The sequence below is a fragment of the Anas platyrhynchos genome, chromosome 8, assembly GCF_047663525.1.
Source record: "Anas platyrhynchos isolate ZD024472 breed Pekin duck chromosome 8, IASCAAS_PekinDuck_T2T, whole genome shotgun sequence".
Lineage (NCBI taxonomy): Eukaryota > Metazoa > Chordata > Aves > Anseriformes > Anatidae > Anas > Anas platyrhynchos.
The window spans coordinates 35,590,772-35,598,996 of NC_092594.1; the positions used below are offsets into that span (position 1 = coordinate 35,590,772).

Here is an 8,225-nt window from a genome sequence, read left to right on the forward strand (position 1 = left end):
TGTTATGTTCTTCTGTAACTGTCTCCTGCTATAGGAGAGGAGCAAAATGATCCTTTATTAAATGTTCTCTGATCAGGAGCAGAACTGTCCCCCCAGGTACAACTTCCACCCTCCCAGTCCACGCACCGAGGTCAGATGCTGTTGTCCTACACTCTCAACGTGTAGGACATTCACACCTAGCAAAATGAAAAATGGTTGAAAAAATTTTTCAGAAATAACATTGTGCTAGTCCATCTGTGACAGCCCCGCATCAACAATGTCTACCAAGTGTTTCTGTAAGAAAGCAGCACTCGGCATTACAGGGCTGAAGTGGACAGATAGTGGATAGATGTATTTGCAAAAAAATATTTCCTGTTTGCCCCAATTTCAAGAACTTCAGTGTAGATTTATACACTCTACTGGCAATTTGTATTAGCAATTATCAGATGAAAAAGCATGAGCCTGCAGAGGATGACATTTCCTTCTGCACTTAAGGAATCAGATGTGCTAAGCTACTTCCCACCATTTTTTAAAAAAGATTTTTATCCCATTTATGATAACCAAAAGTATCTGCAAGCTACCAATTTTACCTGTGGTTTAGAATGTTTTTTCATTAACAGTCCCCAAGTTGACTTGGTTTACTTACTTATAACAACTACGGGAATCGGATAAAGTCAATCTCACTGCCAAGCCAAGAATTAGGAGTACAGGACTCCAAGCTACCATCCCTGACTCTTCTGCTTTTCCTGTGTGATCATTGGTAGGTCACTTCCCATAGCTTTAAATGTGAATATTTATACTGAGTGACTGTACAGGGAACTCACTATGTGGAATGGCCACACCACCAAAGTTTCTAAGCAGAGAAAGAATAACCCACATTCAGATATCAAGGTCATCAGAAAGCCTATGAATTACACTGAGAGGATTTAACCTCTGATAGATAGTTCCGGAAACAATTGGCAAAATAAACTGCAGTAAAATATTAGGCCTGGATCTCTGAGCCTTTGACAGCACACTACTGCTGCCAGTAACTCACATGTGTTAGAAGATATCTCTCATCCACATATTGGCTGAACCTCGTCTCACTTCACTGATAAATCCTGGAAAGACTCTGACTCTGGGAATAAGGTACCCTTCCTCCACAACCCGTTTGTGTCATTCTGCCTTCTGGCACTGGCAGTGCTGCTCCTTCCTCGGGACTCCAAAATTTGTCAGTACCAGACTGTACTAAACCCACACCGCGTGGTGGAACCTCCCTGGCATCACCCACCCCTCTGCAGGTCCGTCACTGGGAGTCCAGCCCCGGAGCAGGAACACGGGGATGCTCAGGGCTTTATCTGCTCCGTGGCAGGCACACCTTGTCCTGGTTTTATGCTGAAGGGATTGTGCTGAAACCCACCCGCACAGAAGGAAGGGTTATTGTCACTGTTTGGGTCTTTGAGCACTCAGCTGCCAAGGAGCTGTGCCGCAGCCCTGTGCTGGCTCCTGTAGCTCCTGCGGTAGGAGCCTGCCTCTCTCCAAGCAGCAGGGAATAGACTGCTTATGACAGGTAACACTTAGAGACAGAAAACCCACTAAGAAGCATTCCCTTTGCTTGCTGATCAGAGAGGCTAAAGACTTGAATGAAGATTGGGCAGCCTTCCTCAGCTCTCATAAGGCCACAGCCCTGTGTCCACAGTCAGTCTTCTGCTAACCTGCAGAAACAGCTGAGGTCTTCTGTGAAGCCTTGCTTTACATCTCAGCCGCTGTAACTGTACTTTTCAAGAAAGAACTGAGGTTTACAGACAGAGCAGTGGCATCAGGCTATTAATTACCTACTATCTGTAAGTCTCCTTGAAATGCAACGTGGAAGCTCTAAGCATTATTAATAAATTCCCAGTTACTATGCTGATGTGCAGTTCAAATGCCTAGAATAGACTGGTATCCCAGCCACTATTCACATCACTGGAATAAACTGTAACATTCTGAAAAAGCATTACTGAATGTCTGCATACCTTTTACAACTGGAAATAAAATCCTGAAAATATATTCTAAATGCAACTGGTATGGTGGTGGCCCTCTGCATTTGCAGATACCTTGAGACAAAAACTCTGAAAGAAGTGAAAATCCATGGCTTCCAGCCTTGGTACTTTGAAGATTCATCAAGATTCATCACACACACGCCCTGACCACCACAACAGTGCAGTGAACTTAACCTGCATGGACAATTTAGAGCCAGGGAAGTACATTCTGGGTCTCTCTGCTGCTCATGAAGTCCATTCAGAGAGCACAAGACTTCAGGACAATGCGGCAACACCGCCTCTTTTAGGGAGCGCTGCAGCAGCGAAGAATAAGACAGACTTATGAGAGCTGAATCATTGCGAAGACCTATATTCTGTAATGTCCCCAATGCCCTGAATTGCTTTAGTAATCACTTTAGCCTCAACTGCTTTTAGTGAATACTTTACCCTTCTGTGCCAGCTCTTCTTACGCAGATACATAATTTTAGATGAATTTCTTGATTAGAAGCTCATAGTTATCCAAGTCCTTTGCTCATCAGTAGTGTGACATTCACCATCTGCCAACACACCACTCTGGGAGATTAAGTAGAATAGATTTTAAACGGTATGTTATTGACATTTCAATTATTTAAGCTTTGGTAGAAAGTGACCAGACGAGGTTTAGCTTATATGATCCTTCTCAAAAAAGTTCTGCCGGAAGGGAGCAAATGAAAAGAAGGGGCAAGGGGTGGCGCAGGTGACCATAGATCACAGCTGAAGAGAAGAGGTAGGCAAGTTGGATAGATTCACTAGGGAGATAGATCCAAGAGTGCTTTATAAAACAGTCAAAGTGATACGAATGCCTTTTCTAAATACCTCAGAAAGACAAAATACATCAAGGAGGAAGCACGAAGTGAAAGGGCATTAGCAGCAAGCATGAAATGAAAGGGCACGACCAACCCTAAAACTGTTGGTATAAATCAGCCACCAGCAAAATTAGGAAGCTAGTCAGAAGTTTTCTAATCATGAGAGGACCAAGGGTCTGGAAGACTTCCAGCGGAGGCAAAAAAGAAACCCAGCTATTTATGAATGGGATTATAGCCCATACTTGCAATGGGCAGGGCTCAGTGAGTTAGGACATCTCTCCCAGCCCTGTTTTCCAAAGGAACACAGCACTCCATGAAAAATCAGCATCATATTCCCAGTAGAGAAGTGTAAGATATAAAATATAAAAGTGATATAAAAAACAAAGATTGCTACTAGTAGAAATTAACGAAGGATATCTCAATTACACAATGTTCTGTGTGCCAGCACCTGCATCCTGGACAGATTTGTGAGACAGCAGGCCCTGACCCCAAAATGTCAAAACCACTGGGTGCCTCTTGTTACATGAACCTCTCCCTTAGCAGTTAGCTTAGACCCTCACTGTAAATGTTCTCTGCTACAGAAGGTCAGCACAGCTGGCCAGCAACATTTACCACTTCTACTGCATCTTACTACTTACTTACATTCCTGCAATAGGCAGGCAGGATGAGGCAAAAGCTCTAAACAGGAACAAAAGAGATGATGTGTTTGCTAGGGTAATCTTTCACTTTTTAAATAAGTGCAGATGCGCTGAACCTCTTGATAATGACTGCAGAGTGGGGAAGAAGCAGTCATGTATTCAGTTTTTGTATTAATAATTATAATAATTAAAACTGTCACTGACGAGCACTGAAAACATGAAGGCCAAAATATTCAGCCACGGATGTCTTAATCCAGGCATCTACATTCAAACGCAGCCAGTTGAGCAGAGACTCTTTTATAGCCCAGCATCTCTGGCTCCGAAGACTGGCCTACTCGAGGACTCGGATAATCATCTCATTTATGAACAACTGCACAATTGCTCGTCTTTTCAGGAAGATACTTCAGCAAGTGCCTAAATGCTGATGTAAACTGGAACATTTTTTTATGAAATTAAAGCTAGGTGCCCAATTTAAGCATACAATTTAAAACAATTCAGCATAAATTACGCATTTCTGTACAGATACTCTCACATAAACAACAAATCAGACCTTTTTTTTAACACCATAAAGCCTCTAGACCAAGTGTGAAGATGAGGATATTCTCTTCGATTTTTAGAGAATATCTGATGCACGTTTATTGCCAGACTGGAAGGGATGCTCTGCCAAGAAAAAGTGAAAGATTCTCCAAATCTTATTCCTGGGGAAAAAGTTTGTCATGCTACCTGGAGCAATGAAAAGAAAACAGTAAATATAATGAAGCATTAACACCCATCAGGCAGCATGTTTATAGGCAATTGTCTGCTTCGCGTACCTTGAATTGTGTAATGAGACCAAGTGGGTTTTACTACCTATGAAGTAGAGTAATCATCCTCAAATGAGCTGCCTGGAAAGGAATATTGTTGTTATGAAATGGAATTTATATGGAAGAATAACAAAACAGCAAGGTTTGAGTATTGAGTAGGTCCTTACTGATGTGACTGGAAATAATGGGCACCACCCAGAGATTGCCCATCTGGTTTATCACGGCAGTGAGTGGGATCTAAGAAACCACTTTTTCACTCTATCACAGACCCCAAAAAAATTATTTTTTTTTAATTACACCTTCCTTGATTCGCCACCCTCAGGGCACCACAAAGTTTCTATCTGCAAACTTGTCCCTGCCTCAAAATTAGTAAATTGCTCGTCATTGAGTCTTAGCTCCAACTGAATTCTCAGAAACCTTAATACGGGGTTCATAAGACAGTGAACTGCCTGCCAACTGCAGGAGCTCGGTCTCAAAGGAGTGCAAAAAGCTCACCTAAAATCCCCAGCTGATGAGCCAGAAGCAGGCCACAGGCAGCAACTCAACACCAACCCCAAACCAGCAGCATTACAGGATAAAGAAAGAAGAGTGTGAAACAGGCAGCAGGCATGAATTTAAGACATGTTTTGGCTACTGGACTACACAACACTTTTACATCTTTTCCAGAGGGATTGTGATGCAGGGGTGAAAAAATGAAAGGGTCTGTGTGTAACAAGGCAGCGGAATGGATGCAGAAACCACTCCTCTTCCCACCATTTCTGTGCTGAGGCTTAGGCAGGTCACTGTTCAGCTGGTTGGCCCCCTTTCCATTTGTGAGTGACGAATCTGGAGCTGTGACATAACCCCAATGACCCACGAGAAGCAGGATTTCCAGACGTACGTCCTTCAACACTAGCACCAGGCCCTTTCCTGTCAATCTCTGGAAGATCTCCTGGTTTGCACAGCTGGAAAAAGACGCTGCTAGGTTTAATCTGCTGTAACAGGGAGGCCAAGAACCCAGAAATGATTAACCAGTGTGACGGGCAATTATTTGAAAAAACTTCCCTTTGTAAGCACAAAGAAATTAAATTTTTTGTTGGACTGAAAACAGATGTCTGGTTCGACCTCCTCCTTGGTGGGTGCACCCCAGGGAGCACAACTAAGAAGGACCCCTCTGTACGGAGAGAACCAGGCTAGTGAATAAGTGGGCAAATTATGGTATTTTGGCCCATATGTGCCACTCTGCACAATCACGGGTTTTCTTCACAGGAACAGAAAAGGAGGAATCCAAAGTTTTTTGTGAGCTGGACCAGCTGTCATGTATAAAGATCTCACGCACGCCAGCCTAGTGGATTTGTTTTCCTAAACAAACTTGCAGTCATCTGTCTTTTTAAATATAACTTCCGTGACACACAGATGAAAATCAGAAAGTGATGCTGAAAGCTTTCCATGCTCTATTAATTTTATTATGTAAATCCACTCCCCAATTGATATTTTCATTCAAACTAGCACAAGATCTGTCATTATTCCTCAGTGTAAAGGCAAGCAAAACAAGCAGTATTCAAGCAAGTGCTCTCATTTGGATTATTATTTTAATGCAGCAGTATTGTCTGTAGGTAATTTCTAAAGCAGGTTTGTGTAGCAATTCTAGGCTGCTCCTTCCCAGAGGCTGTTTAGCATTGTCAACATTTATTACTTTTGCTTTTGTAAATATAATAGAAAGCAGAGATGTTTGACTTTAAACTAATAAGCAGATTTTGAGAAATGGACAACAAGATCGCTTTTCTGCTTTCTGAGTTATCTGTCTCCATGCCTAATGATACAGCAACAAAAGGAAAGCAAAACTCACAGAGACTGAAAACCCAGGGAAACGCGTGCAAAGCATCCTCAGTGTTTTAACATCTGTATTATGCCATCGGGGAGTAGTAAGTGGCTGGGTAAAAACTGCTTTTAAGGCAGTTAATGTAACACTCACCTAGTGCTATCAACAGACAGATGTATGGATTTCAATAACTGCTATATTCCTTAACTACCTGGAGGAGGCGTTCCACAATGGCATAAACTGCACTTGGTCTAAAGGCCAAAGACCTGGGTTTTGACTCCACTGTAAATATTGTAGCTCAGTTACTCAGACCTAAACAAACAGAAGAATTTAATTGGAATAGCCAGGAAATCAAAGCAGCAGAAACTCCTTTTCCCTGCAGAAAGATATTAATCAAGTTTTCTCCAAAGTACTATCAAATTATGCTTTGTAGTACAGGTGCACACAGTATTTTCAGTAAGATTTTTGACTAAACGCTCCAAATACACAGCAAGAATGAATCCCCAAAGCAACAAACTTAGAAGCAAAGATGGCAGTGGAGAAATCAAAGCATCGTAAAGGTGACGTGATTCGCCCTAGCCAGGAAGAAACCACACAGCAGTGTGGTGCATCATTTGTGACAACTTGGGGAATGAACGTTTAACATCTGAATTGCACGTGGCAGCTTAAAATTGTTAGATTTATTGAACCATGATATGCCATGATGGACGGATTGACTATTTCCTACTGGAATTTACTATTACCTAGCAGAGACCATATCATGTAATTGCTAGAGCATCAAGCCTCTGAGAGGAAAAATAAGCCTCAGCTGGGACCTCCACCCACACCTGTGAGACCAGGAACCCTATTTAAGCCCAGGCCTTGGCCCCAATTCCTTCCTCAGCTGTGTTACAGCAGCACTGAGTGCTGGTGCAGCTGCAGCCCTACCTGCCTGGTGGCTAGGGATGAGTGCTGATCCTCACCCATGGGCAGACCTCCTGGCTTGCCTTTAGACCTGTTTCATGGTACAGACTCTTGCTGTTTCCTGATGCAGCAGGTAAAAATGCCCTGAGCTATTTATTAGTTATGTTTAAGTGGAAATGGCTACTGGAAACAGATGGGCTGTAACTAAGACAGGTGCTTTTGTTGACAGCCCCAGATGTGAGAAGAGTTTGGGAAATGGAGAACTTCAGCCCCAGAGCCCTTTGGACAAAATACATTCCCTTCAATCTTGGCATTACCGGTTAGGAGCCTTATAGGACAGACACTCAAAGTTGCTGAGTCAGATAGGTGTTAGAGGCAACACCTGAATTTTCTGTCCCTTATGTAAGAGGGAAAAATGTTGTTTCTCTATGGAATCTGGCAAAGCTAAAGAAAACAGATCAGAAGCAAAAAATAAAAATTAGGATTCAGGAGAAAAGTCATTGCTTAGAGGCAAAAGAATCTGGGCAGCCTGGAAAAATCTTGGAACTCAGCTCAGAAATGCTGTAGGTTGGCAAATCTGCAGGTTTTGGTTGTGCTTAAGACAGTTAATGTTGCAAAATTTATCTAGGGAATAGCGTCTTTATTTTGATAGTTCTCACGTTGGTCCTCATCCATTCTCATCAACTCCACTGCTTCCAGAGCCAGTTTTATTCCCAAGCCAAAGCATCTGTTCTGCCTTTCCTCGTGCGGTCTGTCCACAAACCCTCTGTTTGAGGCTTCAGCGCTGACTTGAAGCCTTAGCTCAAACCCACTGCTTCCCCTCTTCTTCCCAGGGGGTTTTGCATCTCTTATGCCCAGGCAGAGAGGTGACTGAAACCTGGTCACACCTCCAGAATAAAGATGGTCCCAGGAGCTCTGAACTCCTTTACCTTTGAGCTGAGGAACAGGAAGAATGGATGTCAGGAGCAGCTCTGTGTTTGTCCCCCTCTACCTCTAGAGGCAGAGGTTTGAAGGATGGATGCTTCTGGGCATAGCTGGAGGGCTGCCATGTACCCTTGAGAGCAGGACAGTGCACAACTGTCCCAGGATCAAGGCTGGAGCTCCCTGGGGATGGTTCTGGTCCCAGCTGAAATCTTAACATCTGGAAACAGTTGGCAAGACTGGAGGATAAATCAGTCACTTGATAAAAACAATTAAATTCCAGCCCACATTCAACCCAATGTTCACTCTCTTTACGTTGTGGTTCACTTCAAGGG

General features: G+C 43.1%; 1 long non-coding RNA gene across 1 annotated transcript; it reads left to right on the forward strand.

Annotated features, from left to right (window-relative positions):
- Positions 1–6,744: 6,744 nt before the first annotated feature.
- LOC110353328 (uncharacterized) lies at positions 6,745–7,840 on the forward strand. Its single transcript, XR_002403675.4, has 2 exons — positions 6,745–7,102; positions 7,199–7,840. It is a non-coding gene; the product is annotated as an uncharacterized lncRNA (long non-coding RNA).
- The last annotated feature ends 385 nt before the right edge of the window (positions 7,841–8,225 follow it).